Source organism: Neophocaena asiaeorientalis, unplaced genomic scaffold, assembly GCF_003031525.2.
Source record: "Neophocaena asiaeorientalis asiaeorientalis breed wild unplaced genomic scaffold, Neophocaena_asiaeorientalis_V1.1 scaffold183, whole genome shotgun sequence".
Classification (NCBI taxonomy): Eukaryota; Metazoa; Chordata; class Mammalia; order Artiodactyla; family Phocoenidae; genus Neophocaena; species Neophocaena asiaeorientalis.
This window is the reverse complement of record NW_020175199.1, coordinates 4,838,924-4,859,170: the sequence shown is the minus strand read 5'-3', so window position 1 is coordinate 4,859,170 and position 20,247 is coordinate 4,838,924. Positions and strand designations below refer to the sequence as shown.

Sequence of the window (20,247 nt, the reverse complement as noted above, 5' to 3'; positions counted from 1 at the left end):
TAGTATCTTACAGTTCTGCAGGTCAGAAGTCCAAAATAGACCTGTCTGGCCTAAAAATCAGTGCCTCGGCAGGGCTGTGTTACTTCCAGAGGCTCTAGGGAAGAATCCCTCTCCTTGCCTCTTCCGGCTTCTAGAGGCTGCCTGCGTTCTGTTCCTTGGCTCAGGGCGCCGTCCATCTTTAAAGCCAGCAGAGAAACCTCGTCAAATCTCTGACTCCTAACTCTTGCATCTTTTAAGGACCTTTGTGATTACACTGGGCCCACTCAGAGAATCAAGGATAATCTCCTTATTTTAACTCAGCTGTTAGCAACCCTAATCCCATCTGCAACCCTTATTCTCCTTCGCCCTGTAACCTGACCTATTCACGGGTTTCAATGATCAGGATATGGGGGCCATTATCCTGCCTATCGTACCACTTAAACTGCACATAGCCGACACAAAATTCAGTTTTCCTACCCTAAACTTAGTCTTCCTCTGTTCTGTGTCTTAGTAAATCACTCCCCTATCTATCAGTTGAGCAAATAGGTACTTCAGAGTTATCTTTGATTCCATCTTTTGTTTTCTTAATATGTATAATCTACCATCAACTTTGTGTATTTTGCTTCCCATAGCTTTCAGATCAAAGAAAGACTTCTGTCTCTGCCATACCTGTACTAGGGTACCTTTTAGGAGTAGTCACCCTGGTATAGTAGGAACTTCCTAACTACTCTCCCATAATGTTTTTTTTTTTTTTTCTGCTTTATTGAGGTATGATTGTCTCATAAAAATTGTGCAGTTGGTCCTCTGTATCCACAGGTTCATGTCACAGATTTGACCAAACGCAGACTGAAAATATTTGTAAACTAATTCCAGAAAGTTCCAAAAAGCAAAACTTGAATATGCATCTTGCAGGCAAGTATTTACATAGCATTTACATTGTATTAGGTATTATAAGTAGTCTAGAGATGACTTAAATATATTGGAGGATGCATTAGGTTACATGCAAATACTATGCCATTTTATATAAGGGGCTTGAGCATCTGTGGATTTTGGTATTGGCAGGGGTCCTGGAACCAATCTCCCTGTTGATACCGAGGGGTGAGTGTATATATTGAGGTTGTAGAACATGATTATTTTTTTAAAGTGTACAGCATTTGGGTATATCCTTTTGACCTCTAGACGTTTTCCACACTTTGGCTAGAGTGGTCCTTAAAAATGCAAATATGCTAGTGTCATTTCTCTTCTTAAAAGCTTCAAGACAGGGCTTCCCTGGTGGCGCAGTGGTTGAGAGTCCACCTGCCGATGCAGGGGACGTGGGTTTGTGCCCTGGTCCGGGAAGGTCCCACATGCCGCGGAGCGGCTGGGCCCGTGAGCCATGGCCGCTGAGCCTGCGCGTCAGGAGCCTGTGCTCCGTAACGGGAGAGACCACGACAATGAGAGGCCCGCGTACCGCAAAAAAAAAAAAAAAAAAAAGCTTCAAGACAAAAAAAAGTCTGTGATGTGGTCTCAAGATTGATCCCATCATTCTCTGTGGTCCTCTTTCCAGTTCCTACTCTGCCTCAAGGCCTTTATGTGGACTCTTCTCTCTGCTGTGAAGCTCTCCCATCTCCCTGACTGCTCATCATCTTTACTTTGTTAACTCATGTTCATTCTTCATATTTTGATCAATACCCTTCCTTACAGAAAACCTTCCTTGTGCTCTTTGCTCTGTATCAGGGACTCCAGCTGAGTGTTCTCAGACTTCCCTGTAGTTTTTCTTCATAACTGTTGTCACAGTTTGCAGTTTGAACTATTTTACTGAGTAGTTGAGTATCTCTACTCTGAATGTAAACACAAAACTGTCATATACACACCACACACGTGTACACACATAATTTTTCAGTAACTGTTCTTAGCTCTGCTATGTTGAAGTTCCCTTTTCTGTGAGGTAGAATATAACATATTCCTGAATGATGTTTCAATCAGATAGTATAACTTTCCTTTCTCATTTCTGTGTTTAAGTCTCAATCTTGTTCTTTTTACATCTTCTGTCTTCAAATCAGGAATGGGAAGAAATAACTTCTTCCTCCATGAATTCTAGTCTCCTTAAAATGTGACCATCGCTGTGTTCTCAGTCCCCCTTTTGTATTCCCCGGGTTTGGGTGGATGGTATGATGCAGGGCGGAGTTAAGGCCGGTCCTGGTGTCTCTTAGTAAAATCTGGGAGGAGGGTTTCCCCAACATCTGGTGCTCTGAAGGCTGCCCTCTGAACATGTGCTGTGGTGTACTTATCTCTGGGCCTTAGCCATAATTTAGGATTCGGGGATCATTGCCGTGATGCTATTACATAATTTCTCTGTGTGGTTGTTAATTAATTTCTCTCTCCTTCATTGGGCAGTAAGGTTCATGGGTAGTAATCATATCTGTTTTTCCTCTTCGTTTATTTCTCAGTGTGGGTGACCAACTATTAGTTGAGGACTGAAGAGTTTCTGAGGAAATGGGACTTTCAGTGCTAAAAACGGGAAACTCCTGGGCAAATTGGGGTGAATTAGTGTATTTCAGTGTTTTCTTAGCGTAGTGACTGACAAAGTGGGTATAAAACGGTTTTTGAATAAATGAGTACAGAAGAGTTTGACAAAGGCTAACGTGATTGCAAGATGTTTGCAAGTGTTTCTGCTTCACTCAGTTAGCAAATATTCAGAATAAATACAGCTAGTCATTGTGCAACCTCACCTGTACAGTTATTAATTTCCTTCACCTTAGATCTCTAGCTTACAGTTGTACTTGGCAAGTGTTAATGAGTTATAGAGGTAGAGTATGAAAAGTGGAATTCAGTTGACTCAATGCTTTGTGAAGCAGATCAGTAATTTGTGATATTAAATAAGACTGGAGTCATGTGTTTATATAGCACTTCAGTATTGCATTTTTTTCTTCTGATTTTGAAGAGTGTTTTGCATTAGCAAATAAGGATCAGGTAGTCTGAGTGGTCTGTTCCTATCCAGGACCATAGGACACAACCTTTGTGTGGTCATTTTGAAATCCAGTTTAAAAAAAATCAGCTATGATTCTGTTTTCATGTTAATTATTATTAACTCATTAGTTCATTTAATCATCAAAACTCTAGACAGGGCTTCCCTGGTGGTGCAGTGGTTGGGAGTCCGCCTGCCGATGCAGGGGACGCGGGTTCGTGCCCCGGTCCGGGAGGATCCCGCGTGCCGCGGAGCGGCTGGGCCCGTGAGCCATGGCCGCTGGGCCTGCGCGTCCGGAGCCTGTGCTCCGCCACGGGAGAGGCCACGGCAGTGAGAGGCCCGCGTACTGCAAAAAACAAACGAAAAACAAAAAAAACCTCTAGACAGTGTAGGTAGACAGTGTAGGTATCATTCTACCAGTGTGACAGATAATGATATATTTTCGGAGAGGTGGTTAAGACGTATTGTTACTATATGTTAACAGACATACAACTTTTGTTCTGAAAGGTAGGGGTTGGTATGCTACACACAAGATACACAATATTGCTAATATTCATTTACTCCAGTTAGACTTTATCATTTAAGAGATATCCTCACCTTATTATTTAAATTTTTCTGTAAATGTAAAATGAGTTTACACATGCTAGTAATCAAAATGTAGTCACATGCAATTTTCTGTATGAGGATTAAATACTCTTAAGTAGAGTAACTAAAAAAATGCTACTTATTTCTTTTATTCTTTGGTTTCTTAACCCATTTATTCATTCATCCATCCATCCATCCATTTAATGTGTTTTATATGTCTGCTGTATTTCAGATATGTAGATTGGGGGATTGATGGGTAAAAAAATAAAGTGATTAAAATCCAGTTTCTGTCTGGGTGAAATTCAAGGTCTGTAGTTGAATGTTCTTGGTAACTCCTCTGACAAGCAGTTAGCTTCACAAATATTTGCTGAGTACTTTAGTGTCAGACCCTGTTGTTAGGTGCCTGAAATACAGTGTGGAGAAGATCTGCACAGATTTCTTACACTCACATGTCATATAGTAGATGTAGACACACACATACACTATACACAGACATACACACGCTACACACTATGTATGTGTATATATTGGGCTGGCCAAAAAGTTGGTTCAGGTTTTTCTGTAACCCGAACGAACTTTTCGGCCAACGCAATATACGCAAGTGCCTATATTTGTATAGGTATAGAAGCATGCAGTTGCATACAAACATGTGTATATCATTTGGAAATTGTGTGTGTGTGTGTGTGTGTGTGTGTGTGTGTGTGTGTGTGTGTGTGTATGTTCACTCAGTTGAGGTTGACTTCAGCAAACAGGCATCAACCAAACATTTTTAACTTGCAGCCAGGGTCTTCTCTGGTCGGGTTTGCCCACTGCTTCTCTGTGGGAGAGACACAGGATCTGCCAGGCAGCCTCTTCACAGCTATGGGTTTTATTTGTATGTATTGTGCAGAAGAATGTTACCCCGGTGGCCTAATTAAGACCTCATGAATAGTGAGTGCCACATGGCTCATGTATAATTTGTGTATCGTGAATATTTAGTGTGCCTCAGGTGCCTTCTGCACATTTAGTGCCTTAGTGCCTTATGAATATTAGCTGTCTTTTGCATATTTAGTGTTTCATGAATTTTAGGTGTCTTTTGGTCCTTCCATCCCTTTCTGTGTTCACATGCAAATGTTTAAGTTACTTTGTCGTGTCTCATTACTTATCTATGCTTAACACACCTGAGGAGTTTCATCTATGCATCTATTTTCTTGTGTTATTGAGCAGAATTTCCAGCCGTGTTGAGCAGAAGTGAATTTTCTCAAACAACACAGTAGGTGTACATCACAGATGCCCAGTTGTAAAGTTCCTTGAGCCTTGTACCAGAAACTTCAGGGAAAAGAAAAATATATTTTTATTGTTTCTTTTTCTTTTTTTACTTTATTTTTTATTGGAGTATAGTTGAATTACAATGTTGTGTTAATTACTGCTGTACAGCAATGGACTCAGTTGTACAAACATATATTTTTTTTCATATTCTTCTCCATTATGGTTTATCATAGGATATTGAATATAGTTCCCTGTGCTATACAGTAGCGCCTTGTTGTTTATCCATCCTATATATCATAGTTTGCATCTGCTAATCCCAAACTCCCAATCCAACCCTCTCCCACCCTCCCACCCCCTTGGAAAAATATTTTTCATATTCAAAATTTCAGGTCAATATCATGAAGTTTGTGGACGGAGATGGCAATGCTGTTTGAAACTCCTTTCTGTCTTCAGGGTTTTGAATTTAGACTTGCCAGTTTTATTCCTCTGTGTTGTAAACATTTTTAATATTGTATAGTCCAAAGTTATAGTGTATGGAAATGTTATTTTGTAAGAAAAAGTGTTAGACTAAGGTAAATAGGTTTTGGGTGGCTAAGAAGCTCCATTTCATTCTGACCAAGAGTTAGATATTCATGATCTAACTCCTGGCTTTTGAGTAAACCTGGGAGCATGTTTAAGGTTAGCGGTAATTGATAGGATTGTTTGCATTTTCTGTGTATTATGGGAAGCAGTTCATTCATTTTCATTAATAACTGGTCAGGTGTCTTCTCTGCCACCTTCAGAGAGGATCTCCTCTAGATTGTTTGAGAAGCCATCTTTGGAGAGACTCCCCAGCCACCCCACATATACTACCTAGAGAAGTGGTTCTATACAGTAGAAGGGCTTTCCCAGGGACTTTCCTGGTGGTCCAGTGGTAAGGAATCCACCTTCCAAGGCAGGGGCCGTGAGTTCGATCCCTGGTCAGGGAACTAAGATCCCACATGCCTCGGGGCAACTAAGCCCGTGCGCCACTACTACTGAGCTCGTGCGCCTCAATGAGAGGCGCTGCAAACTACAGAGTCCACGTGCTCTGGAGCCCGAGCGCCACAACTAGAGAGAGAAAACCCGCATGCCACAACTAGAGAGAAGCCAACGTGCCGCAATGAAAGATCCCGCACGCCTCAGTGAAGACCCTGCATGCTGCAACTAAGACCCAATGTACCCAAAAAAATAGATAAATTTTTAAAAAATTAAAAAAGAGAAGAAATTTACCTTTTTTTTTTTTTTAAAAAAGTGCTTTTCCAAAGTGATTGAAACCAAATAAACTTGGATAATTGGGGAAATCATCAAAAAATACACACATTATAAATATTTTATTATACCCTTAAAATATAAATCTCCATTTACATTTTTTTTGTTGTTGTTACAGGGCCCAGGCCTTTTCTGAATATGAGGGATTAGAAGCAGTCACATTTTTTTAGGATTATTTATTTGACGGACATTTGGGAACAAATACAGCTGGGTCTTGGTAACAGACAGCAGAGTTGATGGGAGCGGAGGTGCCCAGGGTGCACGCGTGTATCTCATCAGCCTCGAGGGTTCAGGGCCCTCCAGTGTGTGGGTCCCTTCGTCTCGCAGAAGGACGGGGAGAGCGATGGAGATGTGCAGGTTGCTTAGGAGAGCTGCTCCTATTGGTGTGACACCTTCAGTTCTCCTTTATGTCTAGCTTGAATTTCAAGCTGAGCTTCTCTGCTCCACATCAGAGACAGAGCAGGTAAGAAGGGCATTTCTTGTATCGGAGGCTCTCCTTTGTGTTACTCTGGAGCCACCTAAGCAGGCAGGGCCTGGCAGCCTGAGCAGTGGTGTCCAGCGGACCCAGCTCCAGAGGGCACGGGCCCCACGTGTGTTCTGTGTGGGAAGAGCGGATCCCATGACTCTTAACGCTGCTTTGAATACGCAGAAGTAGCTAACATCCCACTCTGAGTGCTACACCCCGGGCTGCGTGCTCTGCCTGGCGAAGCACATCTGACCCTCGTGACGTTGGACGGCTGAGCAGACGCTGGCAGTGCTGTGCCCCTACCCCTCACCACTGGAGCACCAGGTAGGGTGACCAGTTGTCTTAGTTTGCTTGCACCTGAGGGTTTTCCCGGGAGCCTGGAATTCCAGCGCTAAAAACCCTTTGATGTGTTGTTCCTCCAGCCTGTGACTCCTGCCTGAGGGCCCTGCAGCCTGAGGAGTTTTCTCAGAGCAGAAGCTGCCCTCCACAAGTGACAGGCTAGAATTGGGGGTGGTGAATGTCTGCCTCCAAGCCCCTTGAGGGGCAGCCCTGAGAGGTTCCCTGCGGAACTGGCCCTGAGGCCGGCAGAGGGCCCCTGCTCACACACCTGGACCAGCTTCCTCCTTTGCTGTCTTTCCCTTCCCCCTTCCAGTGACCCCTGGGATCAGCTTCTGCATACATGACTTTCACTCAGCTGCTTGTCACAGAGTCTGCTTCTGGGAGAATCCAATTAAAAACATAGGGCTGGGAACTCTTTTTGCCCCCTTTTCACGTGGGGGAGGTTAAGTCATCTTGCTCAGAGTCGTTCGGTGGGCGCACCGTCGAGCTAATGAGGAACTTTTCATTATCACGTTGTGTACGGCTTTGTTTCCATCCTTGCCCACTGGCAACTATTTCCAGAAAATCTACAATTTTATTTATTCCTGTGGAATTAACAATAAGCAACCGTCAGCCCAGTGGGTTGATGGATGGTATGCTATTTTATCTGTGCTACACTTAATGTCAGAGGATTGAACGTGGAGCAGAAAACTCGTTGTAGAGGAGTTTGGAGCTGTTTTGACTAAGGAGAAATCCATCTTTCATACACAGTTTCCCAAACCAGGGAGTTGCTGACTAAGGACGCAGTGCTTATCCCTCGCCCTAGTGATGCTCAGCCTGGCCTTGGCTGGAAGCAGGACTTCGACGTCTCCGACCAGATTGGATGTAAACGGCCTGCTTGTGCTGAGGAGTTGTGTCTGCTGCTTCTTGGCTCTCAGCCTGGAGCCTTCTATCTATGAAATGACTCATTATAAGGAAGTCTGTTAAAAACAAATCCCTCCCTGTTTTAGAGCATCTCTTAAAATTTCTCTGTAATTAAAGGATTTTGCTGCTTTCAGTTCTAGTTGCTGCCAAGAAACGTAGTGTGCATTGAGAATGGCTGTGATACTTATGGTACTTGAATTTCTTGTGAAGATGGATGCTTTGGGGAATGAGCGTATTTCCCTCTTATCTGAAAGCGAGCGGCTTGGGAATCATAACAGACTTAAAACTCCTTTCACGGCAAACCTACAGCCTAACTGAAAGCGCTCCAAGTTTCTCTAATAAAAGTGACTCCTGTCTCTGAGCATTTAAGTTTCTTTCCCATTGTTCTCAATCCCTTGTAGTTTTATAGGCTCTTTAGATTACCCATTGAAAAAAAGGCAACTGCCTGGCAGATGATCCCAGAAATAAAATGAGATTATGCAGAAGTGTAGAGTATAACCAATGCCCATGTTTAGGAATCAGTGGGAAATAGTTTACTTGAAAAAAGACGTAGAAGAATTTTGCCTTTGAGAAACTGACCTTTGACCATAAGTGCTCGCTTGCCCTTTCCAGTCTACTAATCCTTTCTACTAGTGCACTTCTGCCTTCCCTCAAAGATCTAAACAGACACTCCCTGGTTTTGGGAAATATGCTTTCATTCATTCATCACATCTGGCTCCTCATTTCACAGCTTCACATCTGCTTCACATCCTGTTCCCTGAAGGTGCCACACACACGCGTGCTTGTTCACATTGCTTTAGGTGCTGTTGAGTTGTAGGAAGATAAGAAATGCTGGGAAGGATTAAACCCAGTGTGAGTGTGACCTGGGGGCCCCTTCCCTTGGTGAGACTGAAAAGCAGATTCCTTTTACCTGTTGTCGCAGAGTGAAGAGAATGGGAAGGTCAGCCGAACTGGTACGGAGGTTGTAAGATGCAGCAAGAAGATGGCGGTTCTCTGAATATGAGGCACCTAGAGTTATCTCAGAAAGGCTGATGTGTCCTCAGGAGTCGAGCTGTCTGCTTTTTGACCCCGTGGACCCCCAGCTTCTCAAAACACACTCTCTCCTTGTGGACTGTGGAGTGAATGAATTGCTCTGAATCCTTTTCGCACCTTAGTTCTGCTTCTCAGGTCTGCCACCAAGTTTCATAGGTTTGCTAACCGCATGTAAAGTAGTGCTCAGCAGTGTTTTTCAAGATGAGGTGGTGGTGCATGTATTTCTAGAATGCAGAGAGTATATTTCCCAGAATGTGACAAACCTTCGTATTTTCTGCATACCTTTTATAATTTTATAGATGAGATTTTATGATGTTCTCAACTTCTCCTCCCTAGAATGAAAGTTTCCACAGAAAACTTTGTTAGAGGATAAGTAGTCTCTAATAAATATCTTGTTCATTATATTAATTGGTCTTATCTGGACATAGTCCTTTCTTCAGGTGTCATGATGAGAAATACATGCAGTATTCCACATATGGCTATTAGTTTGGGATAATGTTCTTTGCTCTCTCTTTTGTCATTGGTCATTTTTTTTCTTTGGTGAGGGCTGGGGGGAAGATGGTGGAGAAAGTTGGGGACAGTTAGATTTTGAGTCACTTGATACTGACCAGGGTTCTTGGCCTTCCCCAGTCAATAGAAATTGACCAGAGGCCAGACAGGAAATTCACGCAAGGCTTTATTGGGTCGCCTGCTGCAGCAGGGGGGAGCAAGTCTCCCTTGCCTGTCCCCACCTTAGGGGGGACCAGCTTGTTCCTTGTATGGGGTGGTAGGGGCGTGTCCGGGGGTAGGGCTGGAGGGGCTGCTTAGGTGGTCTGCCCACCCCTTTGGTGGTGGTGTGTGCGGGGGGCGAGCGCAGTTCCCTGCTTTTGCTCCCAGCTCTTCGGAAGTGGCAGTTGAGGTTTTTTGGTCTTTTTGTATCTTTTGTCCAGAATTTGCTGGCATGCATGTGGTTATTTTTAGTCGCTTATAGTTTCTTTGTATTTTGTTGCGGAAGGAGAGGTTCATCCAGGTGCAAGCACTGCAGCAAACGGTTCCAGGTCCCAGCCTGTCTCATTCTCCCCCGAGAGACTCTATACCCTTATTCTTAAGGGGTAAGGGACCAAAGGTCTCTTCTTCTGAAACTTCTTTCTGCTGGACAGGGGCCACAGACCCTAGCCTACCCTAGAGGTGTAGAAGTCCCTTGCTAACTGTTCCAAGGACCTATAGGGACCTGGGCCACCCTCTGCTGGAATGGATTGAATTCCTTGAGCCATCATGAGCCTTGCTTCAAACTGTTGCAGCCTAGAAGACACAAACTCAATCAAAAGGTTAAATAAACAAGGGCTAAAAGGGAGAACAACAACAATAGCCATTAAAGGGCCTACAGGGACTTCCCTGGTGGCACAGTAGTTAAGACTGCATGCTCCCAATGCAGGGGGCCCGGGTTTGATTCCTGGCCAGGGAACTAGATCCCACATGCATGCTGCAACTAGGAGTTCTCATGCCACAACTAAGGAGCCCGCCTGGTGCAACTAAGACCCGGCGCAACCAAATAAATAAATAAATACTAAAAAAAAAAAAGGAGGTGGAGAGCCTAGAAAGGGAAGGAACCAGGTTAACTTTGGGGGTGCATCTGTAACTGTTGAGCAGACAGGGAAAGCCCCAATAAAGCCTTGCCTGAATTTCTGGTCTGGCCTCTAGGCAATTTCTGTTGATTGGGGAAGACCAAGAGCCCTGGTCAGTATCACCTGTCTTTAGAGAATAGTCTCCAGTGATGTTGATTTTCTTCCTAACTGTAAGTCCTTCAAATAATTTTTAAACAATTCTTCTTAATTTTCTCTTACTTACCTGTCCTCTTCTTCTCCCATCATTTCCACCTGGAAGAGGGAAGGACACAGTAGCAGATCAGTGTGGATTGCTTGACCAAGGAGCATCTCCATTTAAAAAATTTGAGACCAGTTTCCCTGCATTTCAGGGGCAGGCCGGTGACAAGTACGGAAGACTTTTTTTTCTGATGGGAATATTTCTTCATACACTGTAGCCACTTGAGTGCCTCCCAGAGAGCATTCTTGCTTGAACCAATGCAATTTTGATTGTCTTTCGCAAAATCTAGTAGAACAGGGATGTGAAGGAACACCCGCACTTCTGTTTTGTGATTCCTTGTGCTTTGAGACGTTCTTTGGGCAAAGATTGGTTATGAATTGCTTCAAGATGCATCCACTGAAGCTCGAGATATTCTTTCTTCAGTGCTGGAGGTGAACTCTTTGCTCTTCCCTTGGCCCTCATTGTCTCTGCTCGTGAGTGTGAGGGGGGTTTCTCTTGGTGTGAACAGCAGCGCTATTTTGAGAAGTTGATGCTTAGCCTTTGCTGCTATAACAGGCACGTAACATAGCACCCCATTTTTCAAAACCGTTTTTGTTGGCTCGTGATTTGTGCTCGTAAAACGTGCTTATTTGGAAGCCCCACAGCTGTAGAGTTCTGTTTATAGACACTGAGCAGGTACAGTTAAGCTGACTGCCTTGTATAGGGGAAGAGTCTGTGTGGAATCAGGACCAGGGAATGGGAAGGTGGAGGCTGTCTCTACCTCACAACAGTGGGAGGAGCTTGGCAGCACCTACTAGAAGGCAGGCATTCTAGCTTGGGTAGACTTTTGAAGGATTTGGGCAAGATGTACTGTTTGGTACATTTGTTTTGACTTTGTTAACCTTTTTTTTTTAAATTGGAGTATAGTTGATTGACAATGTTATGCTAGTTTCTGCTGTACAGTAAAGTGAATCGGTTATACATATACGTATATCCACTCTTCTTTAGATTCTTTTCCCATATAGGCCATTACAGTACTGAGTAGAGTTCCTTGTGCCATACAGTAGGTCCTTATTACTTACCTGTTTTATATATAGTAGTGTGTATATGTCAGTCCCGGTCTCCTAGTTTATCCCTCTGCTTGACTTCGTTAATCTTAAATAGCCTTTGTAAATACAGGCTTTACTGGGTTTAGTTAGATATATGAGTTAATACAAATTCATAAAGTTCTTATTTTTTCAAAGGAGATAGTTTTGAAAATGATTAGACTTATGATAAAAACTCTTAAGTGGTTTTTACTTTTAGGTATGTGTGTGTCTATACTTTTTTGGGGTCATTTTCAGAGTACTGCAGCTGTAGCCCAAGAAAAATTGGGAAATGGAAAAAAATAATACTATAATATAGTAATCATGTTCTTTCATAGCATACACATTTTGGCCTTTTGATGAACATCCCTAGTTTTTGTGTGTATATTTAAAAAATAATAGTTGTAATCATATTTCACATACAATTTTATGACCCATTTAAAAATCATGCCTATTTAAAAGTTTTATTTTTACTGGATAGTTTATTATAATCATTGTTTCTTTACTGCTTCACCTTTTGCAAATCATCAAAACCATCTTTTCAAATAACTTTAAAATGTTTGAATAAGTGCCTATATCTAAATTTTCTTAATTCTCATATTGCTTTTGCCATGCCTTTTGCTTATTTTAAATATTACTAAAATGAACACATTTGTGCTGATAGTTTTTCCTCTCTATTTCACGTTTTGGGTTATATTCTTAGGGCCTAGTCTCCTAGAAATAGAATAACAATTCTTTTTTTTTAAAAAATAAATTGATTGATTGATTGATTGCTGCACTGGGTCTTTGTTGCTACGCCTGGGCTTTCTCTAGTTGCAGTGAGCGGGTGCTACTCTTTGTGGCGGAGCACGGGCTTCTCATCGCGGTGGCTTCTCTTGTTGTGGAGCACGGGCTCTAGGCACATGGGCGTCAGTAGTTGGGGCGTGTGGGCTCAGTCGTTGTGGCTCGCGGGCTCTAGAGCGTAGGCTCAGTAGTTGTGGCGCACGGGCTTGGTTGCTCCGTGGCATGTGGGATCTTCCCGGACCAGGGCTCGAACCCGTGTCCTCTGCATTGGCAGGCAGATTCTTAACCACTGTGCCACCAGGCAAGCCCTACAATTATTCTTTATGTAAACCAAATTACTTTCCAAAATGATTATGTGAATTTATACTTCACTCTGCAAGCATTATATTCTTACTGACGCTCACGATATTACTGAACTTCATGGTTATTATAACATAGTTTTAGAAATTATAAAACCTTGAGATAAAATCTTTAAATTCTCTGGGAAAATACACCATTTAAAAAAAAGTATGGATGCAGGTATCACATCTGACCCCTTATATCTATATCAAGAATTTATTTTCAAACCATTCTGAAATTAACCTAAACAGATTTAGCAAAATCAGAAAGATAATCTAGAGTATTTTACACTTCATGTTTCAGGATAGGTGCTTTAAGCATGAACACCCAGAGCTTGACAGAGCATTGCCAACTGTCAACCGAGGGCTGGCAAAGAAATTTTCATTACCTTTTCAGAAAAGCTTGAATATTTTGGAGACTGGTGAATAATCAAGGCCTGAGACATTTAAGTTCCTTGAACTTAAGAAAAATGAGTTTAAACTTCCTAAAGTAAACAGAGTACAAAAAGCTGCTGAGAAGATAGAAGAAAATGAATACATCCAGGCCCACATTGCTATTACAGCAGATTAATTTTAATTGAGATAGAATGTGATCCTTAACCAAAGTTACAATTCTGGGAAGAAGAATAAAGCTGTGGCTTAGAATATGACCACCATGTTTGCATCGTAAATATACGCACATATTTTATGAAAGGAAATCGAGGTAACGATATCAGTTATAACTTTTATCCTAGGCCAAAGACTATTACCTTAAAATTACTCCTCAAGCATTGTTTGAGATGAAAACCACATTTAAAGGTAGTTTTCTGCCTACTGATGAAAAATGAATTCATGTTAACCAACCAAGGCCTTTAAATGGAATAAATTATAATCAGATGTTAGATTTCGATCAGCTTTAACAAAAACAAATGATTCTTTTCAGAGATGAGAATTGATGGCTTAGCCCTCAAAGAGTTTATCTTTTTTCAGACTAAATGTCTTGAGAGGAGGGCATCTGCTTAATTTCCTAAAAACAGGCTTGTGATTTATCGGCGGCAAACTGCTGAGTTTAAGAAATGAGAGCTCCCCTCCATGTTTTCTTAGGCGTTCCGAATGAGGATGCCTTGATCTGTAGTAACTGGATTATGCAAAGCCACGTTTTACAGAAGGTGGAATTGTGCAGCTGGCTGTGGAGGAAGGACCTGGTGGGGTCGTAGGTCAGATCCTCTCTGAATGACTTCCTTTGCTGTCTTGCATATCTGAACTCGTTCCATAAACCTGTAGCTTATAGACCCAGTCCTCTTGAGTGGAGGAAAACGTTCTCCAGGCCTACTGAACACCTGCTGATTATATTAGCACTTGAGACCTCTTCTAATGAGATACAGTGTGGGGCAGTGTTGGCTCAACAGGCCTTGAGTAGAGCAAGTTGAGAAAAGGCTGGAAGCAGTTTTCACAGTAACGTGTAAGTCTGTGACTGCTTCTACCATCCTTTAGTTAGCCCAGAAAGCTTCTCGAGGCTGTGGTGAATTAGGCTGCATATCCAGAGCACTGGCGTGGCCTTAATGCCGAGAATGACTTAGGTTGTCAGATTTAAATCCTTTACTTGCCTCAGAATGATTGTATTTCTCTGTAGCCCTGGGGTTCAGGTGAAAAGTGCAGTGGATGGCGATGGGCAGCTGGCTAGGATAATAGAAAACCAATTTGACTGAGAGTTTGGAAAGAAAAGCACTGACATCACCACGTGATTTTGGCAGTGTTTCAATGCTCGAGACTTAACTGTGTGTGAGAATTATCTGATGTGTTCATAAAAATTCAGATTCCCAGGCCCCCGCAATGATTAAGATTCACTGGGATCTGAGGGTAGGGCCCACGAATATGATTTTTTTCCATGAGCACCCGTCTCCCCCTGTGTGTCTTTGAGTTGATATAACTACAGTCCACTGGAATATTAGAAAGCCATTGTCCAGTTGGTTTGTTTGCTTCAGCAGATTATTTGAGCTAGTGGGAGCATCCAGTGAAAAAAAGCTAAATTTTGTGATATAGTTAAATGTATCGACAACTTAAAAGATTATGGAAAGACCATGTGAATTAATTGTCCATTTGGTAGTTCACGGGTTACTTTTGTGGAGCAAGTGAAAGTATATAGATGGTACATTGACAGAGGTGGAGTCCTCCTTGTAGTGAAGATGACAATCTTCCGTAATAGTTATTAGAGTGCGAGGACAACGACATTCTGTTGGTACAATTTCTAAAGTCATAGAAGAGTGGACAGCTAGACACTCATTTAGTACTCGATTTAGTGCATAAGTAATATGAAGCATCACCAATATTGGGTAGGCCTGTGTAATTGTTCTTAATGATCTTCAGATATGTTCAGATCTGTCTGTTATGTGCAAAGACCTGTCTTGTTTTTTGACTGCTGCGGGCGTCGTCTGCCCCACTGCCTTTCCACTTGGCTCGCCGTTTTCGGCTCTGTCTTCCCACTGGATTCTGCACTGCCAAGAAGACTTCAAAGCAAAAGGGCTCCTCCAGTCTGTTGCTCCTTGAGTGGTTCACTTAATGCCACCTTTGTCCCCTGACATTCCTAGTGTGGTGCTGCCCAGTCCCACTCTGGGGAGGTGGGAAAGCGGAACCCACTTGCAAGAAGCCTTGCTACTGCTGTCTTTGTTTTTTTTTTTTTTGGCTGCGCCACGCAGCATGCAGGATCTTCGTTCCCCAACCAGGGATCGAACCCGTGCCTCCTCCAGTGGAAGCACGGAACCCTAACTGCTGGGCCACCAGGGAATTCCTGCTACTGCTGTCTTGAAGGCTGCAGTGAAAAAGTAACATTTTCTTTTTGCTGCTGTTGTTTCATTGTCTGATACTTAAACCACTCAGTTTTAACCAGAATCTTTTAAAATAAGATGTCAGTATAAATACTATGAGGTCAAGATAAAAAAAATTAAGAAAAAGCATAATTACTATCTTTACAAATCATGGAAGAACATTAGGTCGACTTTGTACTTAGCAAGTGTAGTTGTAATGGCCTTAGGCCAGATTTTCACACTTGTCCATTATGTTCTTTCTGTGGCCAGAGTACTGAAATTGGCCAGTATATTAAAAATGATCATCAAACAATACATACATAGGGTTTAAAAATGAAATTGTATAAAAAGGCTTATTAAAAAAATCATAGTACCCCTATCTACAACACCATGTTCTGTTCCTTAGATGAAGCCACTTTTTACTCTTTGAGCTGTTTCTCCTAGTATTGTTTCTCCATTTTCTAAATAATCTATTCTTATCGCTTTCTCTTGATTCATTTCTTTCATACATATTCTGCTGTACTCTTGTGCGGTAGAAAGGATTTAGTTGTTCACTTTTCTCCTCCCTTCTCTTCCCAATGAAGTTAAATCACAAGTTTTGGTTAAATCAATATTCAATATTCAGTGTTTATATTATGTATGCTCTTGCTGTTCCCTGACAAGCCCAGGAATATACAAAGATTTTGTTTCCTTTTTTGACAGAATTTTGTTTTCCCTGGAGTTAACAATTGCCTTGTTTTTTTCCTTGAGCTTAATATTTTTATACTTATCACAGGTTCTTTCCACAATCTCTGTATCCTCTCAATATAGTTTTCTCCATGGTCAAGATGTCAGATAATTAGTTCCTTTTTTTTTCCCCTGATAAGTCTTCTGCCTGAAGTTGGTTGTCATGATCCATCCTTTGCCATTTGCCTTCTGGGCTGGCTGTACAGCTGTCATCTTGGGATGCCCTTACCATCTGAGGAATGTTTTCTGCTTCCATCCTGGAAATTCTTTTTTTCCCCCCTCTTTTCTGTCTTTAACTCTCAGTTGTCTGTATTCAGGAAAGTCTCTCACTTCCTTGGCTCAGTTCCTCATTTTGGTAGCATGCAACTTCGAATAGTGCCAGGAAGTAGTAGGGAAGTAATTTTTTTTTCAACTTCGCATGCCTGAAAATGTCACTGTTCCCTTCTGCTTGACTGAAATTTTAGCCATATAAAGAATTTTGGGTTGAAAATCATTTTCCCTTAGAATTTAAGGCTTTACTTCATTATAATGTAGCTTTCTATAGCATGAATGAGAATTATGATACCATTGTAATTGCCTATGACTTGTTATAGTCTCTCTGGAAGATTTTAAGATGCTTTTAGTTCAGGCGTGAAATTTCAGTAGGCTGTGCCTTGATAAGGGTATTTTTTCATTCATTCATATCAGCTTAGATACTTAGTTTGCTTTATCAATATAGAAACATTTTAATTCTGGAAATTTTCTGGTATGTTTCTTTGATATTTTCTATCCAGTTTATATATATGTGTTTTTTTTTGGCTGCGTTGGGTCTTCGTTGCTGTGCATGGGCTTTCTCTAGTTGCGGCGAGTGGGGACTACTCTTTGTTGCAGTGCGTGGGCTTCTCATTGCAGTGGCTTCTCTTGTTGAGGAGCACGGGCTCTACGTGCCGGTGCTTCAGTAGTTGTGGCATGTGGGCTCAGTAGTTGTGGCTCGCGGGCTCTAGAATGCAGGCTCAGTAGTGGTGGCACATGGGCGTAGTTGCTCCGCGGCATGTGGGATCTTCCCAGACCAGGGCTCGAACCCGTGTCCCCTGCATTGGCAGGCAGGTTCTTAACCACTGCTCCACCAGGGAATCCCCTATCCAGTTTATAGTCTGTTTTCTTTCTTTCTGGAAATTTGGTTAGTTGGTTTTGGACTCTTGGATTGAACTTAAAAAAAAAAAGTTATCTTTCCTCCTTTATTTTACATACATATGTCCTCTTGTTCTCCTTTCTGGGAGATTTTTAAATTTTTCCAAATTTTGGATACTGTTGTGTTATTTTTGTTTTATTTTTAGTTTACAAGATTTTTTCTTGTAATTGTAAGAATTACAAGATTCTTTTACAAAATTTTACAAGATTCAATTACAAAATTTTACAAGATTCAATTACAAAAATTATTGTAAATATATATTTTTTAAAAATAGTATCACATTTTTTTGGAATGCAGTCGTTTTTCTTCTCCTTATAATACTGTAGGTTTAAAAAAATCCCCCTTCTCCTTCCTCTGTCTTCCCCTGTTCCCTACCCTGTCCTTCCTTACTGTCACCTCGTCCTTCGTCTTTCTCTTCCTCCCCACATCCTCCTGCCCTGTTCTCCTTTCCTCCTCTCCTCCTCTCCCCCTTTCCCCATCCTCCTCTTCTTTTTCCTTCTTCTCCTTCCCCTTCATCTCCTCTTCCCCCTCCTCCTTCTGTCATTTTGTTTTGTTCTTGTTCATATTTTCGAGTGAGGCACTAAAACATTTTGCATTGGTGGGATTTGTTGACTGGTGGTCCTTGCCAACCGGGGAGTGACCTTGTACGCTGATACACATTTCAAGGTAAATAACTGCTCTATGGCCGTCTTATCACAGTGCAGTCCCCACCACGTAGAGCAGTACCTCAGCTAAGGTCCTGAATTAGAATATCATGCATTAGAACCACACTTGTGGAGCACCTAGGAGGAAATTCTAACCCTAAATAGGAACGGTTTTCATGGCAGTGCATGCTTGAGTAAGTCTAAGTCACTGACAGTATAGAAAGGAGAAGAGGCATAGATATGCACTATTTAGATCATTTACTGAAAAAAAGAACATTTGAAAAAGAAACACCCTTACCAGTATTGCTCAGCTAAGGGTCTTGGCGTTAATGGGTAGGACACTTCTTTATCGAGCTGGATTCTTTGTGACTACCCTGGATGGATGCTAAATGTCTGCACCAGTGCCCCATCCTGTGACGACAGAAAACACCCACGTATTTCCGAATGCGCCTCTGAGGAGTGGTGCTTCCTCAGGAGCATCACTGTGAGCTGACTTAAGGAATTCCTGCCCCCAGTCACTGCTGTCCTTCCTCTCTGCTGTCCTGCACCTACAGCTCCTTTTAGGAAGAGGGGCTATTTTAAGTGCTCTGAGGCACATAAAAGGGAAACTAAAGTTTTTGACAGACATGGGTATTCACAGCGTTCTCCCTGACCAGATTTTACTTTCCACATCTCCCCACGTCTCAGTCCTTTCCCATGTTAAACAGTCAGCTCAGAAGCTCCCTACCATGTCCATACTTTGAATTCCTGTTACCTGTGACTCCCATATGATGTTCAACCTTTCAGTCTTGTCATGTTAAATTACTAACTTCAAAGAACTTACAGGTAAGACCATAAGTTCTTTGAGGTCAAAGTTGCAGGTTTCCATTTATTAAATTCTTATAGAGTGCCTATTTGCATTTTTGGAGGTGAAAATAGAGCCTTTGGGAGGCTCAATCACTTGGAGTTATACTGCTAGTCAGTGGCAAACCTAGAGGTGAACCTAGTTTTCTCTGACTCCACAGCGTTGATCTCCTCTTTATATGCCTCAGGTGCTAAATAAGTATTGTTTAAATGAATCAGTAAATGAGTCTTTCAGTGTTAAGATGAATTGGAGTAGCCTTGATGTAAGGAAGCACATCTTTGCCCCCTCCCACCCCTGCACCCATTTTGGTGGAGGAGAATAGCAAACAGATTGCCCTGTATCCGATTTCTGCACATAACCTGAACTTTAAACATGCCTGGAACACATTTGGTTCTGATTTAAAACAAGTTGGCTTGCTCCATTGCCATGTTATTACAAACACAAAAGAAATATAAACGTCATTCTGTTAAATAACCATCCACATAAACTCTTAAATAGTTTCGGGTTGGGCCGAAGCTGGATATTAAGGAAATGGTTATTAATGTTACATATTTTATTCAAGCTACTCTAATTCCTTAACCCTCCCAGCACCCCCACAAACACCAGGCAACCTTTTTCTTTTTCCCTCAAAATGTTCCCAGGGGTTTAAGACACATACAGCTTGGATTTCAAGCTGCTGACTCCTTCTCTTTGGAAGTATTCCTTGTTTTTGGTCCTGCGGACCTGTCACTATGCTCTCTACTTGAATCTTTGCAACCCTCTTTGGGTAGTAGCAAAGTTATTATCCCCTATAGTAACACAGTGACATGGAAATGTAATGCGAACCACAGTGTAATTTAAAATCTTACAACCACACGAGAAAGAAACAAAACAGGTGAGGTTAATTTTAATATAGTTTTCTTTAATCCAATACATGAAAATGGTATCATTTCAACATATAATCAAAAATTATTAATGAGGTTTTACTTTCTTTTGTACTGTCTTTGAAATCCACTGTGTTTACTCTTTCAGCACATCTGGTTCAGACTAGCCATATTTCAAGCACTCAGTAGCCACAGCAGCCATTGGTTATCATTTTAGACAGCACAGCCCAATGGTAAGATCCATAAGCTATATAAAGGTCAGGAATATCCTTTAGCTTTTCATAAAGCTAGAAGAGTGTTGCTTTAAAAAAAAAAAAAACTAATATTACGTAAAAACTCCAAAGTTGTCAAATAGTGTTTGTGACCACAGGCCAAACTAAATGGTGCTTCAGAGGTTGCTTATGTATGAAGAAATAGGGTGTGAACACAAGACATTTGA

General features: G+C 41.8%; 1 protein-coding gene across 2 annotated transcripts in view; it reads left to right on the top strand.

Moving 5' to 3' along the window:
* Positions 1–20,247, top strand: part of BICC1 (BicC family RNA binding protein 1) — a 297,957-nt gene that overhangs the window by 69,208 nt on the left and 208,502 nt on the right. Inside the window, exon 1 of one of the 2 annotated variants that reach the window (XM_024765246.1) lies at positions 6,768–6,839. The exons of the other annotated variant lie outside the window; for it this stretch is intronic. The gene's annotated coding sequence lies outside the window, so the exon portion shown is untranslated. Of the gene's footprint in view, positions 1–6,767; positions 6,840–20,247 lie in introns of those variants that run through there. 2 annotated transcript variants of the gene reach the window in all.